Source organism: Pinus tabuliformis, chromosome 2_2 (assembly GCF_031772625.1).
Source record: "Pinus tabuliformis cultivar Carrire ecotype Pingquan chromosome 2_2, CPIR1, whole genome shotgun sequence".
Classification (NCBI taxonomy): Eukaryota; Viridiplantae; Streptophyta; class Pinopsida; order Pinales; family Pinaceae; genus Pinus; species Pinus tabuliformis.
The window spans coordinates 928,944,236-928,965,561 of NC_142300.1; the positions used below are offsets into that span (position 1 = coordinate 928,944,236).

The 21,326-nt window shown below is 34.3% G+C and overlaps 1 pseudogene; it reads left to right on the plus strand.

The window, feature by feature from the left end:
• The first annotated feature begins 591 nt into the window (after nucleotides 1–591).
• LOC149196165 (non-structural maintenance of chromosomes element 4 homolog A pseudogene) overlaps nucleotides 592–21,326 on the plus strand; it is a 71,559-nt pseudogene continuing 50,824 nt past the window's right edge.

Consider the following 21,326-nt stretch of genomic DNA (forward strand, 5'->3'; position numbering starts at 1 on the left):
ACACAAGACCATGTGATGGCCAGCTACAGCTAGTACAGAAACCTGTAAATCTAATCTATTAATGCAAAGACAGGATGGCAGCTCTCCTGCATTAGATAGAAAGAAACCTAGGTAACCTATTCAGTGATACATCTAATATTTTAACACAGAGATAAGATGACAGTTATCTAGTGCTAAACATCAAAAGATCAAGAATACAACATATCAGGTACAAGATTATAACAGAGGAAAATGGACAGTGAGCAGTTAATAGCAAAAGAAGCTTGTATTTGCTGAAAATAAAGATGAGACGCTGCACGTGAAAAAATGTCTACATTCTCCAGAAGTTGAACCTTACATCAAATGCCAACCATGATTACATCTTGCTTCTGGATATTTATAAGTTTTCGTTACAATGGCACTCGACCGTTTGGGTATGGGGGGGTCATAATTGACCACCAACTGCATTTAACCGCCTGATGGAGTCTCTGAACGTGGTTTCTTGTTTCAGTGGGTGAATTCGATCTGTTCAGGTGTTGTGTTGTCCTTTAGGCGATTGGAGTGCTTGTACCAGTGGAGTCCATGACTAATAAATTCAGTTACAGAGTCGTGATGCGTCCTTTTCAGCTTTGGCCATGCTTTCGGTTTAATGTGGTTGTTGGGGATATTACTGCAACTGATGCTGGCAGAGCTGGTCATCTCCCTCTTCAAGCAACAGAATGGTCAGAGGACGTGGGATGCATGGGCAAACAGACAGTTGGGATGAGAGAGAAGGATGACCGTCGGATCGGGAAAATGGACGGCGGAGATGGCTCGGCGGAGGCTATCGGCCGAGGTGGGAGTGGGGTGTGTTAGGGTCATTAGATCTTCGGCATACATATTGGATGGTCATCAGGAAACGGAGTTGCACAGGCGTTTAATAGGCGAGGGCGGTTTAGTTAGGTGGTAACGGTTTTCATCACATTAATTTCGGGCGCTAAGTGGTAAATGCCCGGGGCCAAGCGATTCCACTCAATGATCGACACATAGCAGCGGATGAGAGAGAAAAACCACTCTCATAGCGCGCTATCACTTGATCAAGTTGAGGGCGCATGATGTATGCGAATACCGTCAGATCTGGCGGAGATGATCTGACAGCGGGAATTGGACGAGCGGGTCACCTTTATCGGGTGCGATGATCAATGGCAGGAAAGCGATGAGGGGTTTATGAGCGTGTGAGAGCGTATGGGTTAAGGTTTTATGGTTAGCGAGTGAAGGAAGAAAGGGAAAAGTGACCAATGCGAGCCCCCTTTTGACACAACCCAACAGAACATGCTTCTTTCTGACCTTAGAAAGTCAGCGCTGCATAGCAGGGCTAACATGACCAAAAACCATCAGAAAAAATTATCCACCCTAAAAAACCCTACTTAAAACATTGAAGTGTGGTGCAAAAGAAATTGTTGGTAGGCTATTAATGCTACCAACAATCGTTCCCTCTCTAATTTCACAAGAAGATCCTACTCAAGCTTTCTCCTCCACTATGGTTATAGTAAGTTCGTGCAACTGTGTGAGCTATAAGAAATTAAAACTGCCTTAGAATCTCCACCAAGCTTAGGGAACTCGACTTCTCTGCATGCCCCAAATATTTTTGGTTGATTGATCAGTTAACTGGATGACCACTAAGTTTGACTAAAGTCCCACTACTTAAATAACCTTCCACTAGTTCCTCCAAAAGTTAGAACTAGTTTAACTTACAACAACCTGAGATAATTGACCTTTATTGCTACAAATTAGCAATCGCATATGTGGAACTGAACTCTAACTCCTCCAGCTCGAATTTATTGAGTAAACTAGGTGACACAAGCCATGTCACACAAGTTAACATCGTCCAAGTTGTCTGTTGATGTGGAAATTCGAATTTTTTCAATTTAATCAAGGAAAAATCAAATTGAGAATTTCTTGCTACATTTTTCAACACATAGTTCACTGGAATGTATTACTTTCACTATGAACTTAACATAGTTCACATGTTAAGTTCATAAGGTTTTGGGCTGATGTGGTTCTATGTGTTGTGTATATAAAGAATAGGTGTCCATCTCTTGCTATTAGAAACAAGACTCCCTTGAAATGTGTTATGGCCACATTCCTTCGGTGAGGTGTCTCAAGGTTTTTGGTTCCTCCTGTTATGCCTTCATACCTAAGGAACAGATAAAAAAACTTGGTGCAAGGAGTCACAAATGTATCTTCTTTGGGTACTCATACCTCCAAAGCATACCATCTCTATGATGAAGTGAATAAAAAGTTTATAATATCTAGAGATGTGATCTTTCTTGAGTCTTCAAAGATTAACAATATTGTTGAGTGGCGGCTTAATCGTTTGGATAGATTCGAACATGCAAAGTTTTTTCGAGAGTTTGATAGTGATATTCCACATCTCCTTCTCTTAACTCTATACTTTCTATGAAGAGCCTTGAAGAAATCAGGTTGAAGGAAATTCCTTCCCCTGCTTTGTCAAGAAAGAGCTAAGAGACTACTAGCAGCGCGTAGCAAAATATGACATGCAGTGAGGGTACACGCAAGATACAAAGCAAGGATTAACGAAAAGGAGTGTACTGACTATATACATATCATCAAACATCTTTCATCCCACTTAGGATGCCTTGCATCATGCCTGGTTAGTCATAATATCATGTTGGTCACAACCTCTGTAGCTTAAATAAACAAGTGGTATTGCTCTTCATCTTCTAAGCTATGTAATAAACAAGTGAAAGGGAGAAAGACACGTAGAGGAAACATATGGAATGACTCCCAGTTCTTGCAACCATGCATGTCATTGAAGACAGAATGATACGAAAATGATAAGAAAACTTTTAAGCTACAGTAAGAGGTGTATTTCAAAAGATGTGCTTTGTTTTCCATACCTAGCCTCCAAAGGGTTATGCATCAGATGGAGTCTTCATGCAGTCCCGATATTCTATCATACCTTGGGTTCCTTGGTCTGCTTATTTTTCTCCTCAACTCCTTGAGAGTCATCTATCATGTCATCTTTATTCGTGGCCCCTGAGAGACATAATTGTGTAGTTTCAACGAGTAGTGATTGTTGCGAGATGAGGCCCTGGGAGGACACATTTACACAGTTTTAGCTGGATGAAAGGCTCTGCTATGAAATAAGGCCCTAGGAGGACACATTTACGCAATTTCAGGATGCAAGGTAGACTGGGTAGTCAAGGGACAAAACTACATAGTTTCTGGAGACATTGGGTTCTAGCTGAGGGAAGGACATTGAAGGAAACCATTGCGCAATTTTGAATGCTAAGCAGAGAAAATTTTAAGAACCCCCCCTAAATTTATAAGTATAATAAATGGGCGAATCTCCATGGTATATAGGAAAAATGGAAGGCGATTTTATCAATAATATAATATGTGTATATAATTTTTTGGCGAATCTCTCACCAGGCATGAATATTTTACTTAATTATAAAATCTTGTAAGATCTTGGTATTACCATGGGTTATCATAAACCTGGAGCTTAAAAATTACTATTGGTAATTTATAAAAATTAATATCCACCAAGCCCTGAGAAGGATCAAATATTTTTTCACTCTATGCTAGTTTGCATATCACGATATTTGATACCTCTCGGGGGTTAGTAGATCCAGAGTAATTATAAAATCTTGTAAGATCTTGGTATTACCATGGGTTATCATAAACCTGGAGCTTAAAAATTACTATTAGTAATTTATAAAAATTAATATCCACCAAGCCTTGAGAGGGATCAAATATTTTTTCACTCTATGCTAGTTTGCATATCACGATATTTGATACCTCTCGGGGGTTAGTAGATCCAGAGTAAAGATGGATCTATGCTAGTTTAATTCCCCCATTTAAATAGGCTACATTCCAGGTGAATACCATGGGTCAATACCATGTGCCATTTTGGTGAATAGTCAATACCATGTGTCATTTTGGTGAATACCATGGGTCAATACCATGTGCCATTTTGGTGAATACCATGGGTCAATACCATGTGCCATTTTTATTTTTATTAATACTAATATTACGGTTAATAATGTTTTTTTGCATGGTATTAATAACAATCTAGTCCATGGTATTTGTCCCATAGTATTTTGCCCATAGGTTTCACCTAAATATAACGCATTTTTTGAGTGTTCGTAAATATAAGGTGACTTATGGAGTAAATATAAAAAAATGATTTATTTGTTTACCATACCTCTGGTTTATTTATATTTTTATTAATTTACCATACCTCTTTTACAAATATGGTATTCGGCCCATGGGATTCACTTAAATAAAACCTCTTTCTTGAGCCTTCATAAATAGAACGAGGGTTATGGACTAAATATAAAAAGAGGTTTTATTTATTTACCATATGTCTAATTTATTTATATTTTTATTTATTTACCATACCTCCACTTTACTTATATTTTTATTTGTTTACACCCTTGCATGTATATAAGGTGACTTATGGAGTAAATATAAAAAATGTTTTATTTATTTACCATACTTCTCATTTATTTATATTTTTATTAATTTACCATACCTCTTTTATAAATATGATATTTGGCCCATAGGATTCACTTAAATAAAACCTATTCTTGAAAATGGGCGAATGGATTCACTTAAATAAAACCTATTCTTGAAAATGGGCGAATGGAAGGTTGTAACTCCTAATTTCAAGGGCTAAATTTACCTTTTTTACCCTCTCCCTTAAAATAAGGTGGGCTATTTGAGGTGATTTGTAAAAATGTACTATGATACAAAATATTCGCCCACTAAAAATTTAAAACCCCTCAATTTCGCCAAAGGGCGAACATTCGCCCCTAAAATTTTCTATGATGCTAAGGGAGGTTGGGATTTCTACGCATTACATAGTTCCAATAAGCAAGGGAAAATCTTGAGTGTTACATATGTAAAGTGTGCAGTTCAGGAAAGTTGGATGAGGCTAGGTTGATAAGGAAACTTTGAAATTTGGCTAAGTGTGGGATCAATGGAACTGATGTGAACAATGATAAAACTTGACTACGATCACACACTTGAAAACTTAGCGATACAACATAGACCATCCAAAACATATAACACATACTTCACTTAATGCAACAACCTTTGTGGCATCTTACGGCAAGTGCAGCTCTGATGATAGACTTTGGGAGGATAAAGGCAACACTTGTGTAAGAGTGTGTGAAATGAGTGTGAAACATGTCTATGTGGTGAGGACAACCCATTCTCATAAATATTTCCCCTTGAATCAAAACAAACCTCCCTTTGCATGACAAGCGATAACCCACATGCCCAAAGATGACACATTCTATGTAAAAATAAAAGCATGAATGACTCTTAAGATCGAAAAGGGGAGCTTGAGATCATCAACTTACCAATAAGTGACTAAGGAACGATCGATCACAATATCCATAGTAGGCTCTGAAATTTAAGTGCAAGCCAAAATTTTGGAGGGTGTTGCAGCCGCTACAATAGAGCCTTCACCTTCTTGCTAGCTTCTTTTTCAACCAATGTCTTGAATTCTACGAACTTGAAGAATGTATCATCTTTCTTCCACATGAAGAAGATCCAACACTTCCGTGAGAATTCATTAATAAAAATGACAAAATATTTGTTTCTGACAGTGTAGGTTGTCGAGAAAGGTCCATAAACATCATAGTGGATCCTTTCTAGGACTGCATGTTCTTTGTTGTCCCGATCATGGAATGTGGATTTTATGTACTTCTGCAGCATACATCCTTTGCATACATCATACTGCTTAAGTGCTCCTTTAGGGAGGCCAGTGGTTATTTGTTGTATAATATTTGAGGTACCATGATGCAAATGACCAAGTATTTTGTGCCAAAGTTCATCGACATCACGACCTGCACTTTCTCCGCCTTAGTGCTTAATGTAGCACAATCTTCCACATCTAGCTTATACAGGTTCTTCACACGAACCCTGATCTGCTTCACCTGTCCCATGGCTATGTGTCTCAGGAACGCTTTTCCTTTGTTGAATATCACTTCACAACCATGGTAAACCAACCACTTGGTGAATGCTAGTAGATGGACCCCTAATCCTTTACCTTTACCTTTTTTTACTAGCCCTCATATTGAAAATTTGAAGACAACTTATTTCTTTTCTCTTAAAAGATTGTCTTAAAATCCCCCTCTGTGTAGCAGTGCCGAATGTAATGATAGACAAGTTGTCCCTAATCGTATCATCAAATATGAAAGGGACAGAAGAGGAATTGATGTCCAAGAAATCTTGTCAGTAAAAGTTGTTGCGTTCTTCTTAGTCGACTACCCACACAAAACAAAGAGCCCAACAAATCGTTGTCTTTATATAAGATAACGTGAATGGTAAGTAAAATAACAACCTCGGTATAGGCGCAAGACAGTAGTTGCTTGCAAGCTGGCGGACTTAGGGCGCACTGTGAGAGTCAATTTTGCAGTTGTTACATAATATTGCCTTCAATTGATATGGTTGTGTCTTAATTTTTAATTGTATTAAATAGGTTTCATCTAAAGTGCCCATTATCTTAAATATAAAGTTTTGTCTTAAAATATTTTTGTCTCAAATTGTTTTTGTCTTAGCTATAAAGTTTTGTCTTAAAATAATTTTGTCTTAAATTGTTTTTGTCTTAAAATAATTTTGTCTTAAATTGTTTTTGTCTTAAAATAATTTTGTCGTAAATTGTTTTTGTCTTAGATATAAAGTTTTGTCTTTAAATGTTTGTCTCAAACTACTTTTGTCTTAGATATAAAGTTTTTGTCTCAAAATATTTTCGCCTTAAATTATTTTTGTCTTAAATATAAAGTTTTGTCTTAAAATATTTTTGTCTCAAACTGCCTATGTCTTAAAATATTTTTGTTTTAAATTATTTTTGTCTTAAATATAAAGTTTTGTCTTAAAACATTTTTGTCTCAAAATGTTTTTATGTTAAAGTTTATATTTAAGACAATTCAATTGATATTAAATTTTAATGTAAAATAACTAAAATAAAAATGATTTTTAAGACAAAAGATTTCCTTTGTCCTAAAAAAATATCTTAAAAGTGCCCTTGGTATAATAGTGTAGTTACTATATAGCGCTTGTTTCTTATAAATCGAAATTAAACATGTTAATAAAGTTAAATACCCTCATATCTTTAATATTACATAATAAAATTTTAAATTATTTATGAAAAATAATATAAATGAATTATGAAAACCCTACTTTCCAACCCTAGAGTTAAAGCCTACTCTGACAAGGGAATTCTACCCATCGTTTGACTCTATCATTTATTATAAAATAATCATTGACGTTAGTTATGAGGGTGTTAAACCTACAATAACAAGGGTGTTAAAGCTTTCGTTTATTAAAACCCAATGCGTATATTAAATCGTAAAACTTTATATTAAAACACAATGTGTAAAACCTAATATTAAACTTAAACTTAATATTAAAACCTCAAAAACTATGGGCACACTAAGCCGAAAGGGGACGAAAATAAGATTAGATATCGAAATAAATAATCAACCATTAGTATTTGAAGTAAACAATCATCCATTTGAATTACAAAATGTTTATATAAATTATGGTTCGTTTTGATAATTCTATCGGAATTTAAATAAGAATATTAGATATTTACAAGCACATGCAAGAGAGTTTCAATATGAATATCTAAAGATGATGATATACAACATTGGTCATAACATTATATATAGTTAATTAATTTATAATAAAATAATAAGATTCACATTCCTTCTTTTATATTTCTGCTTCAAAAATATGTGTGTATTCATTTAAGTGAAACAGTGACCAGATCAATACGTTTATTTTTGATTATATCAATCACTTAATTACATCACAATGAATAGATCTCGATACTCTAAAACCCTTATGGATTGGATTGTGAAGCATATATTTATCACAATGAATAGATCTCAATACTCTAAAACCCTTATGGATTGTGAAGCATATGAATTTAGGTTTTGACTGTGAGTAGTATGGGAGAAAGGTTAGCCCATATAACTTTTTGGAAGGAAAAGTATCGAGGGAGGCATAGAAAAGTCATTGCTTGATAAATGAAGAAAATAAACTATAAGAACCATTCTAATATGAGATTATAATGTTTGGATAAATTATAATGTAATGTAATATTGTGACAAAGGTTATGACATTGCGAGAATGTTTGTTATATTGTGATATTGGAAAAACTGACATCACAATCTTATTATTATTAAACATTTATAAATATTGACTGTGACTAACAAAGGATGACAATGTTTGACTTTGGTTAACTATGGTTGACTATAATTGAATATGGTTGAGTTATGTTGATTAAGAATGACTATGAGTGAACAAGGTTGTCTATTGTCAAATATGGTAAATATAGGATTCACCGAATTTGATTGTGGTCAACTAAATAAACATTGACTACAAAGGGTGACTTTGTTTGGCTATGTTTGAATAATGTGGTTAACTATGTTTGAATAATAATATATGATTATATTTGTTTGAAATTGAAGAGTTTTTGTTGTGAGACAAATTCAAAGATAGTCGAACATAGTCAACCAAATTATTAAACCAATGTGTTTTAAACCATATTAATATTAATGTTATTAAAAATTTTAATTAAATATTGACTATGGGTGAGCATCATTTAACCATGTATGATCATGACTTGTTTAACAATGGGCAAACATGGTTATGTGTAACAACTGTTTGACTATGCTTGAGCACGATTGACAATAATTATCCATGTTCACCATCTTTAAACATTGTTGACTAAATTTTGACTATGAATGACTATAGTTAATGATTGTATGACTATGGTTGAGCATGGTTTGATTATGGTTTATCATGATTGACTATGGTTTGACCATGGTTTGACTATGTTCAACCACATTTGAACACGATTGACTATAGATTACCATGTTTGACTACAATTTGACTTTGGTTAACCATATTTCGACTATGATTCATCTATTGCTAACCATGATTTGACTATGGTTATCATTGCAATGGTGGTAGTTGACGGTTAACCATTGTTTGATTATGGTTAACCCTAACCATTCAATACAGGCTTCCATAGTTAATACTTGGCCATAGGTTTTGAAACCGAAAAAATAACGTCTATTGAGAATAATTAGAGACCATCATAAACTATATTGGAAACAATTAAAACAATATAGAAAATAGATTATTATCAAGATTTTTTTAATATTAATGAAAATGTTAATGGTGTCATTATTATCATCATTAATGATTAATATATATTAATATTAATGTTCTTAAATGTTACTAATAATATTATTCATAACATTGATATTAATATAAAAATAAATGATTACATAGAATATTATTTTACATTAATAATATATTTATGTTCTAATTAATGTTTTATTGTTAATGCAATAAAGTATTAATGTAACATTATTATTATTATTTTTTTTTCTAGTTAAGACTAACCTAGGTACCCACGGGGATTTGAACCGGTGACCTATCGCAAGGAGTGCCTTAACAGTGCACCCATTCACCGTCAATCCAAAGCCCCATGGGCATGTAACATTATTATTATTACTATTATTATTAATATTAATTTTATAAATATTTTTTCTAATGTAAATATTATAAATAATTGATATTAATGTTATGTAATTATTATTAATGTAAATAGTAATATTATAATAGTAAGATTTAATGTTAAAACATTATTAATAATTTAACCATTACTATACTAACCTAACATTATTATAAACTTAAAATTATATTATAATATTATAATATAAGTGAAATTTAATTTTAAAATATTAATAATAATAATAATAATATTAACTAATACAATACTCTTCTAATATTATTATATTATTAATAAACTTAAATATAAAATTATATTTATATTATTAATAAACTTAAATATAAAATTATTAAATTTAAATATAAGATTGTTAAATTTAAATATTAAACTTAATATTAAACCAAAACCTCGTATTAAAAAACATAAATCTAATATTAATATAATCTAAATCTAATATTAATAAACATAATATCAAAATAACATACTATATATTTAACACGTTCATAGGGTTGAACGATCATCTTTTATTGGTTGTCATTGCTATTAGAAACCACAACTATATATGTGCTTGTAAATATAAACTCTCTTGAGGGTGCTTGTAAATACATGATAATAAAATAATTAATATTAAATAAATGAATGATATAATTAAAATTAAATCATAGATATCACCATATATAGATTACACTTGTTTTATTATGAATGATTATTATTTTTTATAATAATTTTATTTAATTTAATAATTATTATTTTTTATAATAATTTTATTTAATTTAATAATTATTATTTTTTATAATAATTTTAATTAAATTAAATAGTAAAGAAAATATACCACTTGGTAGTGCAGTTAACCGTGACAACGCAGCCAACACAATTTACTAATATATATAACCACCATTGAACTAAACTTTTTAATTTGTGATACCTTATAAATTGGGTAGTAGTATAGATATCTACTGCATTGGATATTAAATAATCCACGATGAACTTAATTAATGATAAAATTTAAATTTTACGCCTGGACAGACCAAATATGATAAAATTTAAATTTTAGGTCTGGACAGACCAAATATGAGTTTAGATTTAAAAAAATGTCAGTGTGGTCTTTTTCATTTGTAATTGGAAAGGCACAAAGTGAACTGGAAAAATCATAAAAATCAATGTTCAAAACTTTTTTTTATTTTTATATATTAACGATTTTTTTTAACAGTTGGCTCTCGTGCCTCTACCACCGATTTTTTTTTCAGAGAAAAAAGCATTATAGATTATATTGAGACAATATAAAAACCATCATAAAATACAAAAAAGTGGCATATGACAAACACGATCCAAGACATCTCGAGAAAAAGCAAATGTCATAAGTCCGCAAAGACACCATATACAGAAAGACAAATACATAGCCACCTTACACTTCAAAGTTTCTCTCACATCCCAAAACTTTGTGGGAAAACAATATTACAATCATAGATTCAACATGTAGTTGTCATTGTTATTATAAACGACCACTACACCTACTTGTAAATATAAACTCTCTTGAGATTTAATGCCCTCTTCATAACTCAAATTTATTATGAGACTCACATTTATTATTTCTCATAAGTCAAGGTTGAATGCGTTCATAGGGTTGAATGCCCTCATATTTTTAATATAATTTAATAAAAGATTGGGTGAATTATGAGAAATAATATATATGATTTATGAGGAAGGCATTAAACCCTACTTTCCAACCTTATAGTTAAACCTTTACTATGACGAGGGTGTTCTACCATAACGTTTGAATCTACCGTTTATTATAAAATAATCATTAACCTTCGTTAGGACGGCATTAAACCTACAATGACTAGGGCATTATGATTAAACCTATCATTATTTAAAAACTAATACATATATTAAAACGTAAAACTTTAAATTAAAACCTAATGCGTAACGCTTAATATTAAACTTAAAACCTCAAATTCTATTTGCACACTAAGCCGAAAGGGGATGGAAATAGCTATAAGACATCGAAATAAATAATCAACAGCCATATATTGAAATAAATAATGATCTATTTGAATTAAAAAATTATATAAATATATTTTCTATTTGGATAATTCTCTTAGAATTTAAATTACTGATATTAAATATTTACAAGCACATGTAAGATCAATATGAATATCCAAAGATAGATGATCATAAAATTCAAATTTTTTAAATTTTTTAAAAACAATAATACCAGCTATCTTTTTTTTGTATTTTTGCTTTGAAAATATGAGTGTATTGAAACACTTATTAGATTATTAGCGTTACTTTTCATTATATCAATTTTTTAATTTTGTTAGAAATACCGAGGGGTGAATCAATATATTTCATTTTCATTAATTTTTTAATTTTATATTTAGAAACAATGTATATGAAGTTTATTTATTTTTATCATTTTTTTCAACCATCATTTCATTTCTTAATCATTATGGAGTAATTATTAGTAAAGAGTAGATAAATCATAATACATAAGAAACACATCAATATAAAGACAATGGGATTTTAGGTGGAAATTTAATGTGGGAGAAAACCATTGCTACTATTATTCTGTCTTTTTCTCTTATTATAAAGAAATTATTCTTACAATTTTGTACTAGCACAGACTCTTGTGAGCACGTAGGCTCCTACCCGTAGGAGGATACAACCTCCACTCATTATCTAGCTCCTACTGGAAGGGAGCTACTACCCCCTGATGAAGTTTACTAGCTCCTACTTGAAGAAAACTCCTACGCGCTTAATAAATTTACTAGCTACCACTAGAAGGAAGCTTTGACTCCCTCACTCAAGACTCCAACCCTTAACATCCTTGTGGACCATGTTTCATAATATTTCATAATGGCTCCACCTGTCTTAATCAACCATCAAAACACCACCCACATTAAACATAAATAAAGTTACCAAATATTGAATTAATGATGAGAAATACTAATACAGAATACTATTGTGTCAATCACTAAATACTGAATACCAATTGAGATACTAAATACAAATACCAACCATTGAATATTGAATACCAATCTTGAATCACTGAATACCAATATTGAATCATTGAACACCAAAACTAAATACCAATTACACCTCTCCAACCATACAGTGATCAAGCAAATATATCATGCCTACCAAGACACTGTATCATAAACCCTTCCCAACTAAAGTAAATAATTTCATAACCAAGTAGTGTCAATTTGTCCAGAACCAAGTCAATACTCATCCATGCTCATCATGAAAACCACATACAAAACATCAACCAATCATAGCTCAACCAAATCAAGAACCAAATTTTGATCAACAACTATCATAACAATAATAAAGACATCCTTGATAACCAACAACAAAAACAGAAGATTCATTCACTGTTATAGCTAGAGCAGCATTGCAAACCTAATCCAATCAGAACTTGTACGCGACTGACATTAAATATATTCGTGTATATACGCACTTCCTGTTCATGAAACCTATGTATAGATCTCATGACATATTTTTCACCAATCCTTGACAACAAATCATATATTACTAAAACCTCATCAAGATCTAGTAATCATTAACCATCAATATACTCATCAATCAACATCAAAACAACTGTCATCTAAACACTCTCATCCATTACAATGAAAAAAATCAACTGGAACTATCAACAAGAAAATAATTTTATCAACCCACATAAGCCCAGATAGTATATGCGACTATTCTAAAGAAAATCCACGTATGTGCATGGTATTTAGGAATGCAACTTGCGTATAGATCTCAAAACATTGCTCATTAAAGACCTCTCTACAAACATAATCTCTATCCAGTAGAATAATTAGAGTCAAACACAACATTACTCAATTTCATGATACGAGGTCAAATCAACATAATGAACTTTGCATAAACAACTAAATCTGATCTCAACATCTGCATACATAATCAAACCAAATATTTGCATCTGCATACACAATCAAACCATATCTTGGCATCTACTTATACAACTAAATCAGATTTGAACATCTGCATGCACAATCAAACCAAATATCTACATATGCATACACAATCAAGCTAGATCTCTACACATAATAATAAGATCATAGCTCATTGATCTTGCATATGTTAGCAACCTAATAATTTTTCCATAATTACACCTGCAATAAGAAAATCAATCAATAATATCCATTAGCTTTCCAATACACTTTCACATCTCTTAAATCTAAGCATTCTCCTTGCTCCCTAGTGCACACCTATTCCAGATCAGATCACACATGAATAATCGATCAAATGCACACCTTACTCCTTGATCTCCTTCTCCTTTTATAGATTTTTTCCTTTCCAATACCATAGACAAATCCTTTGGTAATTGTTGACAAAATCAAATAGACATTGTTGCCAAAATACTGTGGGCAATTACCATGGTAAAATATCACGACTTTCTATTTTCCGTGGGTAGGATCACATACGTGACTTTTATGTATTAAACTATGTATATACGCTACTCTTCTTTACATGGGTCATGTATAGTTTTCAAACTTCACACTTTCCATGCATCCTGTGACTAAGCGGATGATACTCTTCCTCATCCTCTACAATTCCTGTACCATCATTCAACACATCGTATTATAACCAAGATGACATCAAGGGCATATTTGTATTATGTCCCTATAATACTAGTGTATTCCCTTATTATTATTTTCATTGTAGCCCCTTATTGTTATTGTTGTGCCCATGTTGTCCCCATATTTTTATTATTGTGCCTCACAGAAGGCCTTATTGTTTTTGTTGTGCCCTTACATTATTATTTTTATGTCAGCTTTGACTATATTGTGACCCCTCAGACTCCTATATATAGAAAGGAGGTATTATCATCTGTATCATCCAAGAATTATTCATTTGAGTAATGTAAAGGAGATTTGCCCCTAGAAGAGGCTAATTTTGGAGTCGTTGCTCTATCTTTTCTTCTATTTTGTGGGTTGCATAACAATTGGTATTAGAGCTTTGGATTCTAGGGTTTCACTGCTTCAAACAGGTTGTCGTTCCATTTTCGCTATAACTTTTTTCGACGACATTTCAGACGCTAAAATTAAAACCCATTTGAGCCAAAATCTTAATGAACCTTGGGTATGAATTTCTGATCTTGTCTCTCTATATGTTTGGCGATATGATCCAAGGAATTTAGGGTTTTTGCAGGCTCCCAAATTATATCTCAAATAGGTGACCTGTGGAAAATCGTCATAGCTTTCTCTCTGAGCATCAGATTGAAATTTCATGAAAAGGTACAGAAAGAGTATGAAGTGTAGTTTTTTTTGTATCAGTTTTAGGTCGAAGGTTGAAAAATTTAAACGTGAAACTTGATAAAAGTTTGCTCTTCTCAACTAGTCTATAATGAGGTCATCATGGTATATTTGGAATAAATCTTTCTTGGAGAATCCAATATTGATCAGACTTTTGGGGTTGGAACGAGGACTCAAAGGGCTACCACAGGATGAAATTGTAGACCTTGGAGATCCGAAATTATAGAGATACAACAGATTCAACATCGAGCACCTACAAAGCCAAAAACGGTGTGCAGTCTTTTTAAATTTTGCATAAGTTTGGTTTGAAAAATTAGTTTGAAGGAAGTAAAAGGACATAGTGAAGAATAATTATCATTAATTGATGCCCCGAAGAAAGAAAATGGAAACACTTAGTAAGCAACCTGAAAGCTATAGCATGACTCATGAAGAAGAGGAAGAAATGCAACATGATATAACAAAATTACAATACCAAGTGCAACAAATTTCACTCTCACAAAAAGTAATAGAAGCTAAGATGGATGGTTTAAAGAAAGGCAAGGAGGCTAATATGGATGGTTTAAATAATGGCGTGGAAGCTAATATGAATAGTGTGGAAGCTAAGATGGATGGTTTAGAAGTAAACATTGAAGATTTGAAGAAATACATGGAAGATTTGAAAGGAGGTTTGGCAAAGTTGCTACAAGAAATGCTTCCTAATGGTGAAAAGGTAGTAGAGGAAACTCATGATGAGAAAAAAAGAAATGTTAGTCATGATTTCATAGACTCTAACGTTGGATTGAAGACCCACCATGTTCTAAATATCGATATGAGGAAGTTTGATGGCAAGGATCCCATAACATGGATACTACGGATGGAGCAATATTTCAATCTCCATAATGTGCAAAACACACAAAAGGTATGCACTGCTACTTTATATTTGGAACCCAATCATTTTGTATGGTATCGATGAATTTTCTCTCATAAAAAAATTGTCACTTGGGCAATTTTTACAAAAGAAATGATAGCACATTATGAGGATAAAAAAAGAAACACTTTTTTTAGCCAATTGATAAATCTCAAACAAAAAGGTTCAATGGTGGAGCACATTGAGGACTTCCAAAAATTGAATATAAGGGTAAAAGATATTCCAGAGGAGCATAGTATTGATGTGTTCATAGGGACATTAAAGGATAACATCCAACATGAGGCTCACCTTTGGGAACCTAATTCATTGGAGAAGGCATTCAGGTTGGCATGAAAAATTGAAAGCAAAATTATGGCAACAAGGAAGCCTACCAATCACAACTATAAAGATGGAAGTGTTGTTTCCCGTAGCCTTCCACAACCTACAAGGTTGACACCACAAAAATTGGAAGAAAAAAGAGCAAAAGACCTTTGTTACAGTTGTGATAGCAAATACAATAAAGGTCATAAGTGTGCTAAGAAGAAATTATTTTACATAGATTGTGAAGAGGAAGCAGAAAAGGAACAAGAAAAATCAAAAGAAGATGATACACACCAAGAACAAAGCCTAGAGAAAGAAGAAATGAATCTGACCATATCTTGTAATGCATTGGCCGGAATAACCACTCCTCAAATTATCAAGATAGAAGGACATATCAAGAAGAAAAAGGTAATAGTGTTGATTGATTCGGGTAGTACCCATAATTTTATTCATTGTAAGATAGCGAAGGAATTGAATTTCTTCCTATATCCAGCACTGGAGTGTCAAGTGATGGTTGCAAATGGAAGAATCATAAATTTCTCTAGAAAGTGCCATAATATTAAGCTATCCATGGGAGAATATGTGTTGAATATTCCAATGCTTTCCATTCCAATGGGTGGTGCTGATGTTGTACTAGGAGTCCAATGGCTACAACCTTTGGGTACGATAGCTTTTAATTTTCAATAACTTTTCTAGATTTTTTTCAGAAGGAAAGGAAGTTGAATTATGGGGTATCGCAGGGAAACCAGGAAAGACAATCAGCTCTAATGGCATGACAAAGCTTCTAAAGAAAGAAAAACATGGCATAATTTCACAACCATGTTCACTAGAGGTTCCCATGTCGAAATCATCTATTTCTCTAGATCTCCAAAAAGTCTTGGACAATCATTCCAAGGTATTTGAGACTCCAAAAGGCATCCCACCTATTTTTGATCATGATCATGCTATTTATTTCATTCGAGGAAGTGTTCCTCCAAACATCAGGCCTTAAAGATATCCCTATGCCCAAAAGAGTGAAATTGAACATATGGTTGTAGAAATCCTAGAGGTTGGTATAATTCAACCTAATCGAAGTTCTTTCTCTGCTCTAGTAGTATTGGTGCACAAGAAGGAAGGATCATGGCACATGTGTCCGGATTATAGGGAGCTCAACAAGCTCACTATTAAAGATAAATTTCCAATTCCTATCATTGATGAATTATTGGATAAGTTTACTTCACCAAGTTGGACCTTCATTCAGGATATCATCAAATCAAAATGAAGACTAAAGACATTCCGAAAACAACATTTAGAACTCATGAGGGTCATTATGAATTTTTGGTCATGCCTTTTAGCCTTACCAATGCACCTTCTACATTTCAAGGTTTGATGAATTCCATTTTCAAACCCTTACTTAGAAAATTTGTGTTAGTATTTTTTGATGATATACTAATCTACAACAAGTCTTGGAAGGATCATGTTCAACATGTTGATAGAGTTCTCAAACTATTGGAGGAGAAACAATTTTATACAAAAACCTCCAAATGTTTCTTTGGAGTACAAGAGGTGGAATATTTGGGTCATATTGTATCTCATGAAGGTGTTAACGTAGACCCTAGAAAAATTAAATCCATTAAGGAATGGAAAATCCCCACATCCATAAAGCATATGCGGAGATTTCTCGAGTTGACAAGGTATTATCGCAAGTTTGTTAAGAATTATGGGATAATAGCAACACCTCTAACAACATTACTGAAGAAATATGCATTTTATTTTACTCCGGAAGCAATGAAAGCCTTTGAACATATTAAAGATGCAATGTCCCAACCACCAGTCTTAGCTACACCATACTTCACAAAAACCTTTATTGTGGAATGTGATGCCTCAGGAAATGGAATTGGTGTTGTTTTAATGTAAGAAGAAAGACCCATTTCTTTCAAAAGTAATCCAATCAAAGGAAATTATTTACACAAGGCTATTTATGAGAAGGAAATGTTGGCAATACTATGTATGCACTTAAGAAATGACGACCTTACCTAATGGGAAGACACTTCAAGGTAAAAACAGATCATGATAGTCTTAAATACTTTTTAGAACAAATATTATCTTCATAAGAGCAGCAAAAATGGGTCACAAAGATGTTGGGTTATGACTTTGAAATTATCTACCAAAAAGGGAAGCATGATGTTGTTCCAGATGCGCTCTCAAGAAAGGATGAGGATGTAGAAGCATTTCTTTGCACCATTTCTATTATCCAATTAGATTGGATAAACAAAGCAAGGGATGAATGGAAGAAGGACAAAGAAGTGTGGGCACTCATTCAAAAGTTACAACAAGTCACCAATACATCTGATACATTTAGCTCAAAAAATTATTCATTATGGTACAAAGATCACTTATACATCTACAAGAATTCCCAACTCAAACAAAATATCCTTATGGAATTGCACACTTCTTCCTTAGGAGGGCTCTCGGGATTTTTTAAAACATACCACAGGGTTAAGAAGGATTCTTTTTGGGATGGCCTTAAATATGATATTCAAAATTTTGTGGCAGAATGTTTGGTTTTCCAACAAAATAAAGTTAAAACAATTAAGATCCCAGGACTATTACAACCTTTATCCATTCCAAGTCAACATTGGGAGGAGGTTTCAAGGGATTTTATCACAGGTTTACCCAAGTCTAAAGGAAAGAGTGTCATCATGGTGGTAGTTGATAGACTATTGTAGCGGCTACAACCACTCTCCAAAATTTTGGCCTGCACCAATTTCACAGCCTCCCTTGAGAGTTTCACTTGATGACTACACAAACGCGGGTTCGCTCTGTGAGCTCGTGTGAGTCCTCACATCCGCCTTGCTTGTTCATTTCATTCACGTTTTTGCATGCTGGTGTCTAAGTCATGCTTAAGACCATTTTTTGGTTATGCTCGAAGTCTTCACTTCATATGTGCTTGTTGTGTTCGATATGAAAGCATCTGTCGCACTCATACACAGAGTCACATTCACTGTCATGCAAGTGTCATCTCGATCAATGAACGGTCAATCACGAGTGTCGCGCTTGTCACTTGCACCGTCGGTCAGTCATGTTGAACATGTGTGTCTGGATGGTTTGAGTCATTTCATCGTCGAGTCATGTGAGTGTGTGTTTGCATAATCACCTATGCATCTTTCAATTTTTCACACACTTAGTAATTTTTGTTGAAGTCCTGACGACCAGACTCCCATCTCACAGCCGGACCATCACCCCGCCATCGACTCAATCGAATCTCAACCAGAACAACATAGAAGAACCAAGCTAGTCTTTTCAAGATGTGCTGCCCACAAGCAGTTCAATCAACTTCTTTGTTGACCACATGGACAGTCGGACCCGACAGTCACCCCGGGATTGACTCCCTTCAAAAATTGCGCAGAGGCCACTGACCTCACTCGCTCAAATCACTGAGGAAATTACGCAGATAGGCCAGACAGACACCAAGTTCCTGTCCCTGTCTCCATCATAAATTTGCGTAGTTTTCCCAGTTAGTCATTCGAACAGTCGGTCAGTTGCTTATCCAAGAAATTGTGCAGTTTTCATGAACAAGCCTTCTATTATCCAGCAGTCCGCTCAGCTTAGGAATTGGACAAAGATGATCAACAGGCCAGCTTCTAGCTTCAGTGCAATTTCCCTGCCAGTAGCTCCTAGCAATAGACTTCCAGTTCCCTCTAGGAATTGTGTAGTTTCTGCTACCAGTGACTGAGCAACCAACTGCTAGTTCCCTCTGGGAATTACGCATTTTTGGCTGCAAATGACCCTAGCAGCCAACTACCAGTTCCCTCTGGGAATTGCGTAGTTTTGGTTGCCAGTGACCCCAGTAGCCAACTTCCAGTTCCCTCTTGGAATTGCGTAGTTTTGGCTGCCAGTCTCCCGGGCAGTTCCTCCCAAAAACCGCGTAATTTTTGCCTGCTGACCCTTCATGTAGCCTGACCCGTTCCTCTAGAAAATTTCTCAAATATGGCTTTCCAACCCCCACTACCTATTCATTCTAAAAAATGCACAGAGTATGCCTACCTTCCCTTCCTGTAGCCCGGACTGTCCCTCCCAAAATTTGTGCAATTTTGCCTCCTAACCGGGCTAGACCTCGCAGGTAGTCACTGTTGACTCAGATTTCTCGTCTCCATCACTCAGTGACCCTTGCGCAGTTTTCATCAGCAGTCTCCAGAGCCATCATCCTGCTTCGCAACCTTGCTGCCTCTCTTGGTCACCTGCATCCAAAATGATCATGTGCCATGGTAGACTAGGAGGTTTTGGATTTGATGTCATCTCGTCATGAGTGACTGCAGGTACAAGTACACCAACAAATATGGAAAGACGATGAATGGGATGAATGAAGGGAGCACATGCAAAAGGACATGTTCACTAATGGACGAATGAATGAAGCATGCGAAGCAGACGAACGCGACGAACATGCACCTTCGCGAACAAATGAGCCTGTCAAGCCTTCCAACATGCAAGAAAGGAACAACATGCTAAAGCTTCATCAAGCGAACCAAGGACCATCAAAGACTCTGCACACTTCGCCATGCGGAGGTGAAGCTATGATACACCATGAAGACATCCATCACCCATAAGAATTGTAGCTCAACATGCACTCCAGCAACAGCATGAATGTACCAACACTATCATGTCAATTCATGTCGAGTCATGTCACCCACATCTCCACTATGGGCTATGTTGTCAATCAATGTGATGTAACGTGGAATTCCAAGAGACCCACTTGTTGAAAAAAGAATCATGTAAGTTGAAAAGTCATGGAAGCCAAACTATCATGAGGGTAGTCGAACAACCACAAGGGTCAGTTTCACCCTTGGCTATAAATACCCCCTCATTTGTACATGAAAGGATTTTTCACCTTAGCTCCTCCCACATATCCAAGAGAGTCTATAATATTTTCTTTGAGGAGTAAGTAGTTGCTCCAATGCCCCACACTCGGGGTTAGTGATGTATGGTGTAATGATGTGTCTTGGAACTTTTGCTTAATTCAGAAGCCTGCTTACAGGCCAACACATTTTCACACATGTATTGTATTTTTTGTAAGACTGATCTTTAGCACTTGTCATGCATGTTGCTTTAACTTGTATTCTACATCTGAACTATTTCATTTGTTGTAATGCATAATCTATTAATCGAAATGTGTTGTGTATGCTGTTAACGTTGTCTCGCTTGTGTAGACTGCTCTCCTGGACATCAGACAAACCTTTCACATGAAGCTTGTTGTAACAACCGTTGTGTTATAGACATTTTTGTGCCTCACAGCATGGAGCATGAAATGTCGATAATTACAGGGATCCAAAGTCCC